The sequence below is a fragment of the Lithobates pipiens genome, unplaced genomic scaffold (genome assembly GCF_037356315.1).
Source record: "Lithobates pipiens isolate NorthernLeopardFrog02 unplaced genomic scaffold, aLitPip1_a1.2 Scaffold_28, whole genome shotgun sequence".
Lineage (NCBI taxonomy): Eukaryota > Metazoa > Chordata > Amphibia > Anura > Ranidae > Lithobates > Lithobates pipiens.
In genome coordinates, this window is record NW_027507789.1 from 129046015 (window position 1) to 129066653 (window position 20639).

General features: G+C 40.3%; 23 non-coding genes across 23 annotated transcripts; all 23 read right to left on the minus strand.

The window, feature by feature from the left end:
- Positions 1-753: 753 nt before the first annotated feature.
- TRNAL-AAG (transfer RNA leucine (anticodon AAG)) lies at positions 754-835 on the minus strand. The gene has a single exon. It is a non-coding gene; the product is annotated as a tRNA-Leu (tRNA).
- Positions 836-1409: 574 nt separating this feature from the next.
- TRNAL-UAG (transfer RNA leucine (anticodon UAG)) lies at positions 1410-1491 on the minus strand. The gene has a single exon. It is a non-coding gene; the product is annotated as a tRNA-Leu (tRNA).
- Positions 1492-2373: 882 nt separating this feature from the next.
- TRNAL-AAG (transfer RNA leucine (anticodon AAG)) lies at positions 2374-2455 on the minus strand. Its single transcript has one exon. It is a non-coding gene; the product is annotated as a tRNA-Leu (tRNA).
- Positions 2456-3029: 574 nt separating this feature from the next.
- TRNAL-UAG (transfer RNA leucine (anticodon UAG)) lies at positions 3030-3111 on the minus strand. The gene has a single exon. It is a non-coding gene; the product is annotated as a tRNA-Leu (tRNA).
- An 882-nt stretch (positions 3112-3993) lies between these two features.
- TRNAL-AAG (transfer RNA leucine (anticodon AAG)) lies at positions 3994-4075 on the minus strand. The gene has a single exon. It is a non-coding gene; the product is annotated as a tRNA-Leu (tRNA).
- A 574-nt stretch (positions 4076-4649) lies between these two features.
- Positions 4650-4731, minus strand: TRNAL-UAG (transfer RNA leucine (anticodon UAG)). The gene has a single exon. It is a non-coding gene; the product is annotated as a tRNA-Leu (tRNA).
- An 882-nt stretch (positions 4732-5613) lies between these two features.
- TRNAL-AAG (transfer RNA leucine (anticodon AAG)) lies at positions 5614-5695 on the minus strand. The gene has a single exon. It is a non-coding gene; the product is annotated as a tRNA-Leu (tRNA).
- Positions 5696-6269: 574 nt separating this feature from the next.
- On the minus strand, positions 6270-6351 carry TRNAL-UAG (transfer RNA leucine (anticodon UAG)). Its single transcript has one exon. It is a non-coding gene; the product is annotated as a tRNA-Leu (tRNA).
- An 882-nt stretch (positions 6352-7233) lies between these two features.
- TRNAL-AAG (transfer RNA leucine (anticodon AAG)) lies at positions 7234-7315 on the minus strand. The gene has a single exon. It is a non-coding gene; the product is annotated as a tRNA-Leu (tRNA).
- Positions 7316-7889: 574 nt separating this feature from the next.
- TRNAL-UAG (transfer RNA leucine (anticodon UAG)) lies at positions 7890-7971 on the minus strand. Its single transcript has one exon. It is a non-coding gene; the product is annotated as a tRNA-Leu (tRNA).
- Positions 7972-8853: 882 nt separating this feature from the next.
- Positions 8854-8935, minus strand: TRNAL-AAG (transfer RNA leucine (anticodon AAG)). Its single transcript has one exon. It is a non-coding gene; the product is annotated as a tRNA-Leu (tRNA).
- A 574-nt stretch (positions 8936-9509) lies between these two features.
- On the minus strand, positions 9510-9591 carry TRNAL-UAG (transfer RNA leucine (anticodon UAG)). Its single transcript has one exon. It is a non-coding gene; the product is annotated as a tRNA-Leu (tRNA).
- An 882-nt stretch (positions 9592-10473) lies between these two features.
- TRNAL-AAG (transfer RNA leucine (anticodon AAG)) lies at positions 10474-10555 on the minus strand. The gene has a single exon. It is a non-coding gene; the product is annotated as a tRNA-Leu (tRNA).
- A 574-nt stretch (positions 10556-11129) lies between these two features.
- TRNAL-UAG (transfer RNA leucine (anticodon UAG)) lies at positions 11130-11211 on the minus strand. Its single transcript has one exon. It is a non-coding gene; the product is annotated as a tRNA-Leu (tRNA).
- Positions 11212-12749: 1538 nt separating this feature from the next.
- On the minus strand, positions 12750-12831 carry TRNAL-UAG (transfer RNA leucine (anticodon UAG)). The gene has a single exon. It is a non-coding gene; the product is annotated as a tRNA-Leu (tRNA).
- Positions 12832-13713: 882 nt separating this feature from the next.
- TRNAL-AAG (transfer RNA leucine (anticodon AAG)) lies at positions 13714-13795 on the minus strand. Its single transcript has one exon. It is a non-coding gene; the product is annotated as a tRNA-Leu (tRNA).
- A 574-nt stretch (positions 13796-14369) lies between these two features.
- On the minus strand, positions 14370-14451 carry TRNAL-UAG (transfer RNA leucine (anticodon UAG)). Its single transcript has one exon. It is a non-coding gene; the product is annotated as a tRNA-Leu (tRNA).
- An 882-nt stretch (positions 14452-15333) lies between these two features.
- Positions 15334-15415, minus strand: TRNAL-AAG (transfer RNA leucine (anticodon AAG)). The gene has a single exon. It is a non-coding gene; the product is annotated as a tRNA-Leu (tRNA).
- A 574-nt stretch (positions 15416-15989) lies between these two features.
- Positions 15990-16071, minus strand: TRNAL-UAG (transfer RNA leucine (anticodon UAG)). The gene has a single exon. It is a non-coding gene; the product is annotated as a tRNA-Leu (tRNA).
- An 882-nt stretch (positions 16072-16953) lies between these two features.
- On the minus strand, positions 16954-17035 carry TRNAL-AAG (transfer RNA leucine (anticodon AAG)). Its single transcript has one exon. It is a non-coding gene; the product is annotated as a tRNA-Leu (tRNA).
- A 574-nt stretch (positions 17036-17609) lies between these two features.
- On the minus strand, positions 17610-17691 carry TRNAL-UAG (transfer RNA leucine (anticodon UAG)). The gene has a single exon. It is a non-coding gene; the product is annotated as a tRNA-Leu (tRNA).
- Positions 17692-19229: 1538 nt separating this feature from the next.
- TRNAL-UAG (transfer RNA leucine (anticodon UAG)) lies at positions 19230-19311 on the minus strand. The gene has a single exon. It is a non-coding gene; the product is annotated as a tRNA-Leu (tRNA).
- An 882-nt stretch (positions 19312-20193) lies between these two features.
- Positions 20194-20275, minus strand: TRNAL-AAG (transfer RNA leucine (anticodon AAG)). The gene has a single exon. It is a non-coding gene; the product is annotated as a tRNA-Leu (tRNA).
- Between the last annotated feature and the right edge of the window lie 364 nt (positions 20276-20639).

The window sequence follows — 20639 nt, forward strand, 5'->3', positions numbered from 1 at the left end:
AACATGTATTTCATAAGTGTATGACATGTATGTAACATGCATTCAACATGTATGTCATATGTATGTATAATCTGTGTAATATGTGTGTAACACGTATGTAATATGTGTGATATGTATGCCATATGTGTATTGTGTGTCATATGTGTAACATGTATGTAACATGTGTGTACCATGCATGTCATATGCATGCCATATGTGTGTAACATGTATGTAAGATATGTGCAACATGCATGTCATATGTGTGTCATATTAATGTAACATGTGTGTGACATGCATGGCATATGTGTGTAGCATGTATGTGATGTGTATGACATGTATGTTATATGTGTGTAATATGTGTAACATGCATGTGACATGTGTGTAAAATTGTGTCTAAATGGTGTGTAACATGAGTGTGACATGTATGTAACATGCATGCAACATGTATATCATATGTATGTAACATTTGTGTAATATGTGTGAACTATGTGTGTAATATGTAAGTAGCACGTGTGTCACATGTGTGTAACATGTATGTCATATGTGTGTAGTGTGTGTAGCATGTATGTAATATGTGCACAACATGCATATTATATGTATGTATCATGTATCAAACAAAACATGCAATGATTGCAGCTTTTCTAATGCTGCTAAAGCAGAGAGGTAAGTGTTTTTTGAGATTCCAGTGAGTTGGGAAAGGAACTGCAGTAAATTGCAGGAGCAAGATCAGAGAAGCTTGAGCCCTAGAGGGTAGGGATTTTGTTAAAAGGAGTTTGGCAGCAGTGGGATTCGAACCCACGCCCCCAAAGAGACTGGAGCCTTAATCCAGCGCCTTAGACCGCTCGGCCATGCTACCCATAAAAATTAACACGTTATCGACTAAAATGGGGTGGGACATTCCATGCTCTGCATTCATTGCTTGAGCTGGAGGCCTCAGAACTCTAAACTACAAGTATTCACCACTTTATCCATTATAAAAGGTAGTTGAAGTTTCACGGAGATGGCCAAGATGCCACCTTATGTGTTTCAGTCCTCTTTCTGAGGCAGCAGGTGGTGGTCACTTTACACTTGAGAGTGGACTTTGGGTGCAGCATTCTGTGGCAAGTTCACTTGGCACTCTGCTGAAAAGTGTGCCAGCTTTTCATTAGTACTGCTTGTTTTTTGGTGTCCACACTTAAAGTGTTAATGTGGAATCTAGCTTACAGGAGAGGTAATCACGTTCAGTTGGACTTGTTTTGTAACGTTGACAAGATTTCACTAGTCATCTCATCAGAAGTGTGCCCTTTTGGAAGACTTCTCAACCAAAGCATGCAATTTCCTAATGCTGCTGTTCTGAGATTCCAGTGTGTTGAGCAAGGAATGCCAGCAAAGTGCAGCAGAAACTTCAGAGACGCTTGAGCAATCAAGGATAGGCATTTGTTAAAAGAACTTGGCAGCAGTGGGATTTGAACCCACGCCTCCAAAGAGACTGGAGCCTAAATCCAGCGCCTTAGACCGCTCGGCCATGCTACTTGTGAGAGTGCTCTTGCTAAGGACTAAAAAGAGGCATGACAGTCTACATTCCATGCTCTGCATTCATTGTGTGTATGTGACATGTATGTAACATTTATGTCATGTGTGTCATATGTATGTAACATGTGTAACATGTATTTCATAAGTGTATGACATGTATGTAACATGCATTCAACATGTATGTCATATGTATGTATAATCTGTGTAATATGTGTGTAACACGTATGTAATATGTGTGATATGTATGCCATATGTGTATTGTGTGTCATATGTGTAACATGTATGTAACATGTGTGTACCATGCATGTCATATGCATGCCATATGTGTGTAACATGTATGTAAGATATGTGCAACATGCATGTCATATGTGTGTCATATTAATGTAACATGTGTGTGACATGCATGGCATATGTGTGTAGCATGTATGTGATGTGTATGACATGTATGTTATATGTGTGTAATATGTGTAACATGCATGTGACATGTGTGTAAAATTGTGTCTAAATGGTGTGTAACATGAGTGTGACATGTATGTAACATGCATGCAACATGTATATCATATGTATGTAACATTTGTGTAATATGTGTGAACTATGTGTGTAATATGTAAGTAGCACGTGTGTCACATGTGTGTAACATGTATGTCATATGTGTGTAGTGTGTGTAGCATGTATGTAATATGTGCACAACATGCATATTATATGTATGTATCATGTATCAAACAAAACATGCAATGATTGCAGCTTTTCTAATGCTGCTAAAGCAGAGAGGTAAGTGTTTTTTGAGATTCCAGTGAGTTGGGAAAGGAACTGCAGTAAATTGCAGGAGCAAGATCAGAGAAGCTTGAGCCCTAGAGGGTAGGGATTTTGTTAAAAGGAGTTTGGCAGCAGTGGGATTCGAACCCACGCCCCCAAAGAGACTGGAGCCTTAATCCAGCGCCTTAGACCGCTCGGCCATGCTACCCATAAAAATGAACACGTTATCGACTAAAATCGGGTGGGACATTCCATGCTCTGCATTCATTGCTTGAGCTGGAGGCCTCAGAACTCTAAACTACAAGTATTCACCACTTTATCCATTATAAAAGGTAGTTGAAGTTTCACGGAGATGGCCAAGATGCCACCTTATGTGTTTCAGTCCTCTTTCTGAGGCAGCAGGTGGTGGTCACTTTACACTTGAGAGTGGACTTTGGGTGCAGCATTCTGTGGCAAGTTCACTTGGCACTCTGCTGAAAAGTGTGCCAGCTTTTCATTAGTACTGCTTGTTTTTTGGTGTCCACACTTAAAGTGTTAATGTGGAATCTAGCTTACAGGAGAGGTAATCACGTTCAGTTGGACTTGTTTTGTAACGTTGACAAGATTTCACTAGTCATCTCATCAGAAGTGTGCCCTTTTGGAAGACTTCTCAACCAAAGCATGCAATTTCCTAATGCTGCTGTTCTGAGATTCCAGTGTGTTGAGCAAGGAATGCCAGCAAAGTGCAGCAGAAACTTCAGAGACGCTTGAGCAATCAAGGATAGGCATTTGTTAAAAGAGCTTGGCAGCAGTGGGATTTGAACCCACGCCTCCAAAGAGACTGGAGCCTAAATCCAGCGCCTTAGACCGCTCGGCCATGCTACCTGTGAAAGTGCTCTTGCTAAGGACTAAAAAGAGGCATGACAGTCTACATTCCATGCTCTGCATTCATTGTTTGTATGTGACATGTGCGTAACATGTATGTCATGTGTGTCATATGTATGTAACGTGTGTAACATCTATTTCATAAGTGTATGACATGTATGTAACATGCATTCAACATGTATGTCATATGTATGTATAATCTGTGTAATATGTGTGTAACACGTATGTAATATGTGTGATATGTATGCCATATGTGTATTGTGTGTCATATGTGTAACATGTATGTAACATGTGTGTACCATGCATGTCATATGCATGCCATATGTGTGTAACATGTATGTAAGATATGTGCAACATGCATGTCATATGTGTGTCATATTAATGTAACATGTGTGTGACATGCATGGCATATGTGTGTAGCATGTATGTGATGTGTATGACATGTATGTTATATGTGTGTAATATGTGTAACATGCATGTGACATGTGTGTAAAATTGTGTCTAAATGGTGTGTAACATGAGTGTGACATGTATGTAACATGCATGCAACATGTATATCATATGTATGTAACATTTGTGTAATATGTGTGAACTATGTGTGTAATATGTAAGTAGCACGTGTGTCACATGTGTGTAACATGTATGTCATATGTGTGTAGTGTGTGTAGCATGTATGTAATATGTGCACAACATGCATATTATATGTATGTATCATGTATCAAACAAAACATGCAATGATTGCAGCTTTTCTAATGCTGCTAAAGCAGAGAGGTAAGTGTTTTTTGAGATTCCAGTGAGTTGGGAAAGGAACTGCAGTAAATTGCAGGAGCAAGATCAGAGAAGCTTGAGCCCTAGAGGGTAGGGATTTTGTTAAAAGGAGTTTGGCAGCAGTGGGATTCGAACCCACGCCCCCAAAGAGACTGGAGCCTTAATCCAGCGCCTTAGACCGCTCGGCCATGCTACCCATAAAAATGAACACGTTATCGACTAAAATCAGGTGGGACATTCCATGCTCTGCATTCATTGCTTGAGCTGGAGGCCTCAGAACTCTAAACTACAAGTATTCACCACTTTATCCATTATAAAAGGTAGTTGAAGTTTCACGGAGATGGCCAAGATGCCACCTTATGTGTTTCAGTCCTCTTTCTGAGGCAGCAGGTGGTGGTCACTTTACACTTGAGAGTGGACTTTGGGTGCAGCATTCTGTGGCAAGTTCACTTGGCACTCTGCTGAAAAGTGTGCCAGCTTTTCATTAGTACTGCTTGTTTTTTGGTGTCCACACTTAAAGTGTTAATGTGGAATCTAGCTTACAGGAGAGGTAATCACGTTCAGTTGGACTTGTTTTGTAACGTTGACAAGATTTCACTAGTCATCTCATCAAAAGTGTGCCCTTTTGGAAGACTTCTCAACCAAAGCATGCAATTTCCTAATGCTGCTGTTCTGAGATTCCAGTGTGTTGAGCAAAGAATGCCAGCAAAGTGCAGCAGAAACTTCAGAGACGCTTGAGCAATCAAGGATAGGCATTTGTTACAAGAGCTTGGCAGCAGTGGGATTTGAACCCACGCCTCCAAAGAGACTGGAGCCTAAATCCAGCGCCTTAGACCGCTCGGCCATGCTACTTGTGAAAGTGCTCTTGCTAAGGACTAAAAAGAGGCATGACAGTCTACATTCCATGCTCTGCATTCATTGTTTGTATGTGACATGTACGTAACATGTATGCCATGTGTGTCATATGTATGTAACGTGTGTAACATGTATTTCATAAGTGTATGACATGTATGTAACATGCATTCAACATGTATGTCATATGTATGTATAATCTGTGTAATATGTGTGTAACACGTATGTAATATGTGTGATATGTATGCCATATGTGTATTGTGTGTCATATGTGTAACATGTATGTAACATGTGTGTACCATGCATGTCATATGCATGCCATATGTGTGTAACATGTATGTAAGATATGTGCAACATGCATGTCATATGTGTGTCATATTAATGTAACATGTGTGTGACATGCATGGCATATGTGTGTAGCATGTATGTGATGTGTATGACATGTATGTTATATGTGTGTAATATGTGTAACATGCATGTGACATGTGTGTAAAATTGTGTCTAAATGGTGTGTAACATGAGTGTGACATGTATGTAACATGCATGCAACATGTATATCATATGTATGTAACATTTGTGTAATATGTGTGAACTATGTGTGTAATATGTAAGTAGCACGTGTGTCACATGTGTGTAACATGTATGTCATATGTGTGTAGTGTGTGTAGCATGTATGTAATATGTGCACAACATGCATATTATATGTATGTATCATGTATCAAACAAAACATGCAATGATTGCAGCTTTTCTAATGCTGCTAAAGCAGAGAGGTAAGTGTTTTTTGAGATTCCGGTGAGTTGGGAAAGGAACTGCAGTAAATTGCAGGAGCAAGATCAGAGAAGCTTGAGCCCTAGAGGGTAGGGATTTTGTTAAAAGGAGTTTGGCAGCAGTGGGATTCGAACCCACGCCCCCAAAGAGACTGGAGCCTTAATCCAGCGCCTTAGAGCGCTCGGCCATGCTACCCATAAAAATGAACACGTTATCGACTAAAATGGGGTGGGACATTCCATGCTCTGCATTCATTGCTTGAGCTGGAGGCCTCAGAACTCTAAACTACAAGTATTCACCACTTTATCCATTATAAAAGGTAGTTGAAGTTTCACGGAGATGGCCAAGATGCCACCTTATGTGTTTCAGTCCTCTTTCTGAGGCAGCAGGTGGTGGTCACTTTACACTTGAGAGTGGACTTTGGGTGCAGCATTCTGTGGCAAGTTCACTTGGCACTCTGCTGAAAAGTGTGCCAGCTTTTCATTAGTACTGCTTGTTTTTTGGTGTCCACACTTAAAGTGTTAATGTGGAATCTAGCTTACAGGAGAGGTAATCACGTTCAGTTGGACTTGTTTTGTAACGTTGACAAGATTTCACTAGTCATCTCATCAGAAGTGTGCCCTTTTGGAAGACTTCTCAACCAAAGCATGCAATTTCCTAATGCTGCTGTTCTGAGATTCCAGTGTGTTGAGCAAGGAATGCCAGCAAAGTGCAGCAGAAACTTCAGAGACGCTTGAGCAATCAAGGATAGGCATTTGTTAAAAGAGCTTGGCAGCAGTGGGATTTGAACCCACGCCTCCAAAGAGACTGGAGCCTAAATCCAGTGCCTTAGACCGCTCGGCCATGCTACCTGTGAAAGTGCTCTTGCTAAGGACTAAAAAGAGGCATGACAGTCTACATTCCATGCTCTGCATTCATTGTGTGTATGTGACATGTACGTAACATGTATGTCATGTGTGTCATATGTATGTAACGTGTGTAACATGTATTTCATAAGTGTATGACATGTATGTAACATGCATTCAACATGTATGTCATATGTATGTATAATCTGTGTAATATGTGTGTAACACGTATGTAATATGTGTGATATGTATGCCATATGTGTATTGTGTGTCATATGTGTAACATGTATGTAACATGTGTGTACCATGCATGTCATATGCATGCCATATGTGTGTAACATGTATGTAAGATATGTGCAACATGCATGTCATATGTGTGTCATATTAATGTAACATGTGTGTGACATGCATGGCATATGTGTGTAGCATGTATGTGATGTGTATGACATGTATGTTATATGTGTGTAATATGTGTAACATGCATGTGACATGTGTGTAAAATTGTGTCTAAATGGTGTGTAACATGAGTGTGACATGTATGTAACATGCATGCAACATGTATATCATATGTATGTAACATTTGTGTAATATGTGTGAACTATGTGTGTAATATGTAAAAAGCACGTGTGTCACATGTGTGTAACATGTATGTCATATGTGTGTAGTGTGTGTAGCATGTATGTAATATGTGCACAACATGCATATTATATGTATGTATCATGTATCAAACAAAACATGCAATGATTGCAGCTTTTCTAATGCTGCTAAAGCAGAGAGGTAAGTGTTTTTTGAGATTCCAGTGAGTTGGGAAAGGAACTGCAGTAAATTGCAGGAGCAAGATCAGAGAAGCTTGAGCCCTAGAGGGTAGGGATTTTGTTAAAAGGAGTTTGGCAGCAGTGGGATTCGAACCCACGCCCCCAAAGAGACTGGAGCCTTAATCCAGCGCCTTAGAGCGCTCGGCCATGCTACCCATAAAAATGAACACGTTATCGACTAAAATGGGGTGGGACATTCCATGCTCTGCATTCATTGCTTGAGCTGGAGGCCTCAGAACTCTAAACTACAAGTATTCACCACTTTATCCATTATAAAAGGTAGTTGAAGTTTCACGGAGATGGCCAAGATGCCACCTTATGTGTTTCAGTCCTCTTTCTGAGGCAGCAGGTGGTGGTCACTTTACACTTGAGAGTGGACTTTGGGTGCAGCATTCTGTGGCAAGTTCACTTGGCACTCTGCTGAAAAGTGTGCCAGCTTTTCATTAGTACTGCTTGTTTTTTGGTGTCCACACTTAAAGTGTTAATGTGGAATCTAGCTTACAGGAGAGGTAATCACGTTCAGTTGGACTTGTTTTGTAACGTTGACAAGATTTCACTAGTCATCTCATCAGAAGTGTGCCCTTTTGGAAGACTTCTCAACCAAAGCATGCAATTTCCTAATGCTGCTGTTCTGAGATTCCAGTGTGTTGAGCAAGGAATGCCAGCAAAGTGCAGCAGAAACTTCAGAGACGCTTGAGCAATCAAGGATAGGCATTTGTTAAAAGAGCTTGGCAGCAGTGGGATTTGAACCCACGCCTCCAAAGAGACTGGAGCCTAAATCCAGTGCCTTAGACCGCTCGGCCATGCTACTTGTGAGAGTGCTCTTGCTAAGGACTAAAAAGAGGCATGACAGTCTACATTCCATGCTCTGCATTCATTGTGTGTATGTGACATGTATGTAACATTTATGTCATGTGTGCCATATGTATGTAACGTGTGTAACATCTATTTCATAAGTGTATGACATGTATGTAACATGCATTCAACATGTATGTCATATGTATGTATAATCTGTGTAATATGTGTGTAACACGTATGTAATATGTGTGATATGTATGCCATATGTGTATTGTGTGTCATATGTGTAACATGTATGTAACATGTGTGTACCATGCATGTCATATGCATGCCATATGTGTGTAACATGTATGTAAGATATGTGCAACATGCATGTCATATGTGTGTCATATTAATGTAACATGTGTGTGACATGCATGGCATATGTGTGTAGCATGTATGTGATCTGTATGACATGTATGTTATATGTGTGTAATATGTATAACATGCATGTGACATGTGTGTAAAATTGTGTCTAAATGGTGTGTAACATGAGTGTGACATGTATGTAACATGCATGCAACATGTATATCATATGTATGTAACATTTGTGTAATATGTGTGAACTATGTGTGTAATATGTAAAAAGCACGTGTGTCACATGTGTGTAACATGTATGTCATATGTGTGTAGTGTGTGTAGCATGTATGTAATATGTGCACAACATGCATATTATATGTATGTATCATGTATCAAACAAAACATGCAATGATTGCAGCTTTTCTAATGCTGCTAAAGCAGAGAGGTAAGTGTTTTTTGAGATTCCAGTGAGTTGGGAAAGGAACTGCAGTAAATTGCAGGAGCAAGATCAGAGAAGCTTGAGCCCTAGAGGGTAGGGATTTTGTTAAAAGGAGTATGGCAGCAGTGGGATTCGAACCCACGCCCCCAAAGAGACTGGAGCCTTAATCCAGCGCCTTAGACCGCTCGGCCATGCTACCCATAAAAATGAACACGTTATCGACTAAAATCGGGTGGGACATTCCATGCTCTGCATTCATTGCTTGAGCTGGAGGCCTCAGAACTCTAAACTACAAGTATTCACCACTTTATCCATTATAAAAGGTAGTTGAAGTTTCACGGAGATGGCCAAGATGCCACTTTATGTGTTTCAGTCCTCTTTCTGAGGCAGCAGGTGGTGGTCACTTTACACTTGAGAGTGGACTTTGGGTGCAGCATTCTGTGGCAAGTTCACTTGGCACTCTGCTGAAAAGTGTGCCAGCTTTTCATTAGTACTGCTTGTTTTTTGGTGTCCACACTTAAAGTGTTAATGTGGAATCTAGCTTACAGGAGAGGTAATCACGTTCAGTTGGACTTGTTTTGTAACGTTGACAAGATTTCACTAGTCATCTCATCAAAAGTGTGCCCTTTTGGAAGACTTCTCAACCAAAGCATGCAATTTCCTAATGCTGCTGTTCTGAGATTCCAGTGTGTTGAGCAAGGAATGCCAGCAAAGTGCAGCAGAAACTTCAGAGACGCTTGAGCAATCAAGGATAGGCATTTGTTACAAGAGCTTGGCAGCAGTGGGATTTGAACCCACGCCTCCAAAGAGACTGGAGCCTAAATCCAGCACCTTAGACCGCTCGGCCATGCTACTTGTGAAAATGCTCTTGCTAAGGACTAAAAAGAGGCATGACAGTCTACATTCCATGCTCTGCATTCATTGTTTGTATGTGACATGTACGTAACATGTATGCCATGTGTGTCATATGTATGTAACGTGTGTAACATGTATTTCATAAGTGTATGACATGTATGTAACATGCATTCAACATGTATGTCATATGTATGTATAATCTGTGTATAATGTGTGTAACACGTATGTAATATGTGTGATATGTATGCCATATGTGTATTGTGTGTCATATGTGTAACATGTATGTAACATGTGTGTACCATGCATGTCATATGCATGCCATATGTGTGTAACATGTATGTAAGATATGTGCAACATGCATGTCATATGTGTGTCATATTAATGTAACATGTGTGTGACATGCATGGCATATGTGTGTAGCATGTATGTGATGTGTATGACATGTATGTTATATGTGTGTAATATGTGTAACATGCATGTGACATGTGTGTAAAATTGTGTCTAAATGGTGTGTAACATGAGTGTGACATGTATGTAACATGCATGCAACATGTATATCATATGTATGTAACATTTGTGTAATATGTGTGAACTATGTGTGTAATATGTAAGTAGCACGTGTGTCACATGTGTGTAACATGTATGTCATATGTGTGTAGTGTGTGTAGCATGTATGTAATATGTGCACAACATGCATATTATATGTATGTATCATGTATCAAACAAAACATGCAATGATTGCAGCTTTTCTAATGCTGCTAAAGCAGAGAGGTAAGTGTTTTTTGAGATTCCAGTGAGTTGGGAAAGGAACTGCAGTAAATTGCAGGAGCAAGATCAGAGAAGCTTGAGCCCTAGAGGGTAGGGATTTTGTTAAAAGGAGTTTGGCAGCAGTGGGATTCGAACCCACGCCCCCAAAGAGACTGGAGCCTTAATCCAGCGCCTTAGACCGCTCGGCCATGCTACCCATAAAAATGAACACGTTATCGACTAAAATCGGGTGGGACATTCCATGCTCTGCATTCCTTGCTTGAGCTGGAGGCCTCAGAACTCTAAACTACAAGTATTCACCACTTTATCCATTATAAAAGGTAGTTGAAGTTTCACGGAGATGGCCAAGATGCCACCTTATGTGTTTCAGTCCTCTTTCTGAGGCAGCAGGTGGTGGTCACTTTACACTTGAGAGTGGACTTTGGGTGCAGCATTCTGTGGCAAGTTCACTTGGCACTCTGCTGAAAAGTGTGCCAGCTTTTCATTAGTACTGCTTGTTTTTTGGTGTCCACACTTAAAGTGTTAATGTGGAATCTAGCTTACAGGAGAGGTAATCACGTTCAGTTGGACTTGTTTTGTAACGTTGACAAGATTTCACTAGTCATCTCATCAAAAGTGTGCCCTTTTGGAAGACTTCTCAACCAAAGCATGCAATTTCCTAATGCTGCTGTTCTGAGATTCCAGTGTGTTGAGCAAGGAATGCCAGCAAAGTGCAGCAGAAACTTCAGAGACGCTTGAGCAATCAAGGATAGGCATTTGTTAAAAGAACTTGGCAGCAGTGGGATTTGAACCCACGCCTCCAAAGAGACTGGAGCCTAAATCCAGCGCCTTAGACCGCTCGGCCATGCTACTTGTGAGAGTGCTCTTGCTAAGGACTAAAAAGAGGCATGACAGTCTACATTCCATGCTCTGCATTCATTGTGTGTATGTGACATGTATGTAACATTTATGTCATGTGTGTCATATGTATGTAACGTGTGTAACATGTATTTCATAAGTGTATGACATGTATGTAACATGCATTCAACATGTATGTCATATGTATGTATAATCTGTGTAATATGTGTGTAACACGTATGTAATATGTGTGATATGTATGCCATATGTGTATTGTGTGTCATATGTGTAACATGTATGTAACATGTGTGTACCATGCATGTCATATGCATGCCATATGTGTGTAACATGTATGTAAGATATGTGCAACATGCATGTCATATGTGTGTCATATTAATGTAACATGTGTGTGACATGCATGGCATATGTGTGTAGCATGTATGTGATGTGTATGACATGTATGTTATATGTGTGTAATATGTGTAACATGCATGTGACATGTGTGTAAAATTGTGTCTAAATGGTGTGTAACATGAGTGTGACATGTATGTAACATGCATGCAACATGTATATCATATGTATGTAACATTTGTGTAATATGTGTGAACTATGTGTGTAATATGTAAGTAGCACGTGTGTCACATGTGTGTAACATGTATGTCATATGTGTGTAGTGTGTGTAGCATGTATGTAATATGTGCACAACATGCATATTATATGTATGTATCATGTATCAAACAAAACATGCAATGATTGCAGCTTTTCTAATGCTGCTAAAGCAGAGAGGTAAGTGTTTTTTGAGATTCCAGTGAGTTGGGAAAGGAACTGCAGTAAATTGCAGGAGCAAGATCAGAGAAGCTTGAGCCCTAGAGGGTAGGGATTTTTTTAAAAGGAATTTGGCAGCAGTGGTATTCGAACCCACGCCCCCAAAGAGACTGGAGCCTTAATCCAGCGCCTTAGACCGCTCGGCCATGCTACCCATAAAAATGAACACGTTATCGACTAAAATGGGGTGGGACATTCCATGCTCTGCATTCATTGCTTGAGCTGGAGGCCTCAGAACTCTAAACTACAAGTATTCACCACTTTATCCATTATAAAAGGTAGTTGAAGTTTCACGGAGATGGCCAAGATGCCACCTTATGTGTTTCAGTCCTCTTTCTGAGGCAGCAGGTGGTGGTCACTTTACACTTGAGAGTGGACTTTGGGTGCAGCATTCTGTGGCAAGTTCACTTGGCACTCTGCTGAAAAGTGTGCCAGCTTTTCATTAGTACTGCTTGTTTTTTGGTGTCCACACTTAAAGTGTTAATGTGGAATCTAGCTTACAGGAGAGGTAATCACGTTCAGTTGGACTTGTTTTGTAACGTTGACAAGATTTCACTAGTCATCTCATCAGAAGTGTGCCCTTTTGGAAGACTTCTCAACCAAAGCATGCAATTTCCTAATGCTGCTGTTCTGAGATTCCAGTGTGTTGAGCAAGGAATGCCAGCAAAGTGCAGCAGAAACTTCAGAGACGCTTGAGCAATCAAGGATAGGCATTTGTTAAAAGAGCTTGGCAGCAGTGGGATTTGAACCCACGCCTCCAAAGAGACTGGAGCCTAAATCCAGTGCCTTAGACCGCTCGGCCATGCTACCTGTGAAAGTGCTCTTGCTAAGGACTAAAAAGAGGCATGACAGTCTACATTCCATGCTCTGCATTCATTGTGTGTATGTGACATGTACGTAACATGTATGTCATGTGTGTCATATGTATGTAACGTGTGTAACATGTATTTCATAAGTGTATGACATGTATGTAACATGCATTCAACATGTATGTCATATGTATGTATAATCTGTGTAATATGTGTGTAACACGTATGTAATATGTGTGATATGTATGCCATATGTGTATTGTGTGTCATATGTGTAACATGTATGTAACATGTGTGTACCATGCATGTCATATGCATGCCATATGTGTGTAACATGTATGTAAGATATGTGCAACATGCATGTCATATGTGTGTCATATTAATGTAACATGTGTGTGACATGCATGGCATATGTGTGTAGCATGTATGTGATGTGTATGACATGTATGTTATATGTGTGTAATATGTGTAACATGCATGTGACATGTGTGTAAAATTGTGTCTAAATGGTGTGTAACATGAGTGTGACATGTATGTAACATGCATGCAACATGTATATCATATGTATGTAACATTTGTGTAATATGTGTGAACTATGTGTGTAATATGTAAAAAGCACGTGTGTCACATGTGTGTAACATGTATGTCATATGTGTGTAGTGTGTGTAGCATGTATGTAATATGTGCACAACATGCATATTATATGTATGTATCATGTATCAAACAAAACATGCAATGATTGCAGCTTTTCTAATGCTGCTAAAGCAGAGAGGTAAGTGTTTTTTGAGATTCCAGTGAGTTGGGAAAGGAACTGCAGTAAATTGCAGGAGCAAGATCAGAGAAGCTTGAGCCCTAGAGGGTAGGGATTTTGTTAAAAGGAGTTTGGCAGCAGTGGGATTCGAACCCACGCCCCCAAAGAGACTGGAGCCTTAATCCAGCGCCTTAGAGCGCTCGGCCATGCTACCCATAAAAATGAACACGTTATCGACTAAAATGGGGTGGGACATTCCATGCTCTGCATTCATTGCTTGAGCTGGAGGCCTCAGAACTCTAAACTACAAGTATTCACCACTTTATCCATTATAAAAGGTAGTTGAAGTTTCACGGAGATGGCCAAGATGCCACCTTATGTGTTTCAGTCCTCTTTCTGAGGCAGCAGGTGGTGGTCACTTTACACTTGAGAGTGGACTTTGGGTGCAGCATTCTGTGGCAAGTTCACTTGGCACTCTGCTGAAAAGTGTGCCAGCTTTTCATTAGTACTGCTTGTTTTTTGGTGTCCACACTTAAAGTGTTAATGTGGAATCTAGCTTACAGGAGAGGTAATCACGTTCAGTTGGACTTGTTTTGTAACGTTGACAAGATTTCACTAGTCATCTCATCAGAAGTGTGCCCTTTTGGAAGACTTCTCAACCAAAGCATGCAATTTCCTAATGCTGCTGTTCTGAGATTCCAGTGTGTTGAGCAAGGAATGCCAGCAAAGTGCAGCAGAAACTTCAGAGACGCTTGAGCAATCAAGGATAGGCATTTGTTAAAAGAGCTTGGCAGCAGTGGGATTTGAACCCACGCCTCCAAAGAGACTGGAGCCTAAATCCAGTGCCTTAGACCGCTCGGCCATGCTACTTGTGAGAGTGCTCTTGCTAAGGACTAAAAAGAGGCATGACAGTCTACATTCCATGCTCTGCATTCATTGTGTGTATGTGACATGTATGTAACATTTATGTCATGTGTGCCATATGTATGTAACGTGTGTAACATCTATTTCATAAGTGTATGACATGTATGTAACATGCATTCAACATGTATGTCATATGTATGTATAATCTGTGTAATATGTGTGTAACACGTATGTAATATGTGTGATATGTATGCCATATGTGTATTGTGTGTCATATGTGTAACATGTATGTAACATGTGTGTACCATGCATGTCATATGCATGCCATATGTGTGTAACATGTATGTAAGATATGTGCAACATGCATGTCATATGTGTGTCATATTAATGTAACATGTGTGTGACATGCATGGCATATGTGTGTAGCATGTATGTGATCTGTATGACATGTATGTTATATGTGTGTAATATGTATAACATGCATGTGACATGTGTGTAAAATTGTGTCTAAATGGTGTGTAACATGAGTGTGACATGTATGTAACATGCATGCAACATGTATATCATATGTATGTAACATTTGTGTAATATGTGTGAACTATGTGTGTAATATGTAAAAAGCACGTGTGTCACATGTGTGTAACATGTATGTCATATGTGTGTAGTGTGTGTAGCATGTATGTAATATGTGCACAACATGCATATTATATGTATGTATCATGTATCAAACAAAACATGCAATGATTGCAGCTTTTCTAATGCTGCTAAAGCAGAGAGGTAAGTGTTTTTTGAGATTCCAGTGAGTTGGGAAAGGAACTGCAGTAAATTGCAGGAGCAAGATCAGAGAAGCTTGAGCCCTAGAGGGTAGGGATTTTGTTAAAAGGAGTATGGCAGCAGTGGGATTCGAACCCACGCCCCCAAAGAGACTGGAGCCTTAATCCAGCGCCTTAGACCGCTCGGCCATGCTACCCATAAAAATGAACACGTTATCGACTAAAATCGGGTGGGACATTCCATGCTCTGCATTCATTGCTTGAGCTGGAGGCCTCAGAACTCTAAACTACAAGTATTCACCACTTTATCCATTATAAAAGGTAGTTGAAGTTTCACGGAGATGGCCAAGATGCCACCTTATGTGTTTCAGTCCTCTTTCTGAGGCAGCAGGTGGTGGTCACTTTACACTTGAGAGTGGACTTTGGGTGCAGCATTCTGTGGCAAGTTCACTTGGCACTCTGCTGAAAAGTGTGCCAGCTTTTCATTAGTACTGCTTGTTTTTTGGTGTCCACACTTAAAGTGTTAATGTGGAATCTAGCTTACAGGAGAGGTAATCACGTTCAGTTGGACTTGTTTTGTAACGTTGACAAGATTTCACTAGTCATCTCATCAAAAGTGTGCCCTTTTGGAAGACTTCTCAACCAAAGCATGCAATTTCCTAATGCTGCTGTTCTGAGATTCCAGTGTGTTGAGCAAGGAATGCCAGCAAAGTGCAGCAGAAACTTCAGAGACGCTTGAGCAATCAAGGATAGGCATTTGTTACAAGAGCTTGGCAGCAGTGGGATTTGAACCCACGCCTCCAAAGAGACTGGAGCCTAAATCCAGCACCTTAGACCGCTCGGCCATGCTACTTGTGAAAATGCTCTTGCTAAGGACTAAAAAGAGGCATGACAGTCTACATTCCATGCTCTGCATTCATTGTTTGTATGTGACATGTACGTAACATGTATGCCATGTGTGTCATATGTATGTAACGTGTGTAACATGTATTTCATAAGTGTATGACATGTATGTAACATGCATTCAACATGTATGTCATATGTATGTATAATCTGTGTATAATGTGTGTAACACGTATGTAATATGTGTGATATGTATGCCATATGTGTATTGTGTGTCATATGTGTAACATGTATGTAACATGTGTGTACCATGCATGTCATATGCATGCCATATGTGTGTAACATGTATGTAAGATATGTGCAACATGCATGTCATATGTGTGTCATATTAATGTAACATGTGTGTGACATGCATGGCATATGTGTGTAGCATGTATGTGATGTGTATGACATGTATGTTATATGTGTGTAATATGTGTAACATGCATGTGACATGTGTGTAAAATTGTGTCTAAATGGTGTGTAACATGAGTGTGACATGTATGTAACATGCATGCAACATGTATATCATATGTATGTAACATTTGTGTAATATGTGTGAACTATGTGTGTAATATGTAAGTAGCACGTGTGTCACATGTGTGTAACATGTATGTCATATGTGTGTAGTGTGTGTAGCATGTATGTAATATGTGCACAACATGCATATTATATGTATGTATCATGTATCAAACAAAACATGCAATGATTGCAGCTTTTCTAATGCTGCTAAAGCAGAGAGGTAAGTGTTTTTTGAGATTCCAGTGAGTTGGGAAAGGAACTGCAGTAAATTGCAGGAGCAAGATCAGAGAAGCTTGAGCCCTAGAGGGTAGGGATTTTGTTAAAAGGAGTTTGGCAGCAGTGGGATTCGAACCCACGCCCCCAAAGAGACTGGAGCCTTAATCCAGCGCCTTAGACCGCTCGGCCATGCTACCCATAAAAATGAACACGTTATCGACTAAAATCGGGTGGGACATTCCATGCTCTGCATTCCTTGCTTGAGCTGGAGGCCTCAGAACTCTAAACTACAAGTATTCACCACTTTATCCATTATAAAAGGTAGTTGAAGTTTCACGGAGATGGCCAAGATGCCACCTTATGTGTTTCAGTCCTCTTTCTGAGGCAGCAGGTGGTGGTCACTTTACACTTGAGAGTGGACTTTGGGTGCAGCATTCTGTGGCAAGTTCACTTGGCACTCTGCTGAAAAGTGTGCCAGCTTTTCATTAGTACTGCTTGTTTTTTGGTGTCCACACTTAAAGTGTTAATGTGGAATCTAGCTTACAGGAGAGGTAATCACGTTCAGTTGGACTTGTTTTGTAACGTTGACAAGATTTCACTAGTCATCTCATCAAAAGTGTGCCCTTTTGGAAGACTTCTCAACCAAAGCATGCAATTTCCTAATGCTGCTGTTCTGAGATTCCAGTGTGTTGAGCAAGGAATGCCAGCAAAGTGCAGCAGAAACTTCAGAGACGCTTGAGCAATCAAGGATAGGCATTTGTTAAAAGAACTTGGCAGCAGTGGGATTTGAACCCACGCCTCCAAAGAGACTGGAGCCTAAATCCAGCGCCTTAGACCGCTCGGCCATGCTACTTGTGAGAGTGCTCTTGCTAAGGACTAAAAAGAGGCATGACAGTCTACATTCCATGCTCTGCATTCATTGTGTGTATGTGACATGTATGTAACATTTATGTCATGTGTGTCATATGTATGTAACGTGTGTAACATGTATTTCATAAGTGTATGACATGTATGTAACATGCATTCAACATGTATGTCATATGTATGTATAATCTGTGTAATATGTGTGTAACACGTATGTAATATGTGTGATATGTATGCCATATGTGTATTGTGTGTCATATGTGTAACATGTATGTAACATGTGTGTACCATGCATGTCATATGCATGCCATATGTGTGTAACATGTATGTAAGATATGTGCAACATGCATGTCATATGTGTGTCATATTAATGTAACATGTGTGTGACATGCATGGCATATGTGTGTAGCATGTATGTGATGTGTATGACATGTATGTTATATGTGTGTAATATGTGTAACATGCATGTGACATGTGTGTAAAATTGTGTCTAAATGGTGTGTAACATGAGTGTGACATGTATGTAACATGCATGCAACATGTATATCATATGTATGTAACATTTGTGTAATATGTGTGAACTATGTGTGTAATATGTAAGTAGCACGTGTGTCACATGTGTGTAACATGTATGTCATATGTGTGTAGTGTGTGTAGCATGTATGTAATATGTGCACAACATGCATATTATATGTATGTATCATGTATCAAACAAAACATGCAATGATTGCAGCTTTTCTAATGCTGCTAAAGCAGAGAGGTAAGTGTTTTTTGAGATTCCAGTGAGTTGGGAAAGGAACTGCAGTAAATTGCAGGAGCAAGATCAGAGAAGCTTGAGCCCTAGAGGGTAGGGATTTTTTTAAAAGGAATTTGGCAGCAGTGGTATTCGAACCCACGCCCCCAAAGAGACTGGAGCCTTAATCCAGCGCCTTAGACCGCTCGGCCATGCTACCCATAAAAATGAACACGTTATCGACTAAAATGGGGTGGGACATTCCATGCTCTGCATTCATTGCTTGAGCTGGAGGCCTCAGAACTCTAAACTACAAGTATTCACCACTTTATCCATTATAAAAGGTAGTTGAAGTTTCACGGAGATGGCCAAGATGCCACCTTATGTGTTTCAGTCCTCTTTCTGAGGCAGCAGGTGGTGGTCACTTTACACTTGAGAGTGGACTTTGGGTGCAGCATTCTGTGGCAAGTTCACTTGGCACTCTGCTGAAAAGTGTGCCAGCTTTTCATTAGTACTGCTTGTTTTTTGGTGTCCACACTTAAAGTGTTAATGTGGAATCTAGCTTACAGGAGAGGTAATCACGTTCAGTTGGACTTGTTTTGTAACGTTGACAAGATTTCACTAGTCATCTCATCAGAAGTGTGCCCTTTTGGAAGACTTCTCAACCAAAGCATGCAATTTCCTAATGCTGCTGTTCTGAGATTCCAGTGTGTTGAGCAAGGAATGCCAGCAAAGTGCAGCAGAAACTTCAGAGACGCTTGAGCAATCAAGGATAGGCATTTGTTAAAAGAGCTTGGCAGCAGTGGGATTTGAACCCACGCCTCCAAAGAGACTGGAGCCTAAATCCAGTGCCTTAGACCGCTCGGCCATGCTACTTGTGAGAGTGCTCTTGCTAAGGACTAAAAAGAGGCATGACAGTCTACATTCCATGCTCTGCATTCATTGTGTGTATGTGACATGTATGTAACATTTATGTCATGTGTGCCATATGTATGTAACGTGTGTAACATCTATTTCATAAGTGTATGACATGTATGTAACATGCATTCAACATGTATGTCATATGTATGTATAATCTGTGTAATATGTGTGTAACACGTATGTAATATGTGTGATATGTATGCCATATGTGTATTGTGTGTCATATGTGTAACATGTATGTAACATGTGTGTACCATGCATGTCATATGCATGCCATATGTGTGTAACATGTATGTAAGATATGTGCAACATGCATGTCATATGTGTGTCATATTAATGTAACATGTGTGTGACATGCATGGCATATGTGTGTAGCATGTATGTGATCTGTATGACATGTATGTTATATGTGTGTAATATGTATAACATGCATGTGACATGTGTGTAAAATTGTGTCTAAATGGTGTGTAACATGAGTGTGACATGTATGTAACATGCATGCAACATGTATATCATATGTATGTAACATTTGTGTAATATGTGTGAACTATGTGTGTAATATGTAAAAAGCACGTGTGTCACATGTGTGTAACATGTATGTCATATGTGTGTAGTGTGTGTAGCATGTATGTAATATGTGCACAACATGCATATTATATGTATGTATCATGTATCAAACAAAACATGCAATGATTGCAGCTTTTCTAATGCTGCTAAAGCAGAGAGGTAAGTGTTTTTTGAGATTCCAGTGAGTTGGGAAAGGAACTGCAGTAAATTGCAGGAGCAAGATCAGAGAAGCTTGAGCCCTAGAGGGTAGGGATTTTGTTAAAAGGAGTATGGCAGCAGTGGGATTCGAACCCACGCCCCCAAAGAGACTGGAGCCTTAATCCAGCGCCTTAGACCGCTCGGCCATGCTACCCATAAAAATGAACACGTTATCGACTAAAATCGGGTGGGACATTCCATGCTCTGCATTCATTGCTTGAGCTGGAGGCCTCAGAACTCTAAACTACAAGTATTCACCACTTTATCCATTATAAAAGGTAGTTGAAGTTTCACGGAGATGGCCAAGATGCCACCTTATGTGTTTCAGTCCTCTTTCTGAGGCAGCAGGTGGTGGTCACTTTACACTTGAGAGTGGACTTTGGGTGCAGCATTCTGTGGCAAGTTCACTTGGCACTCTGCTGAAAAGTGTGCCAGCTTTTCATTAGTACTGCTTGTTTTTTGGTGTCCACACTTAAAGTGTTAATGTGGAATCTAGCTTACAGGAGAGGTAATCACGT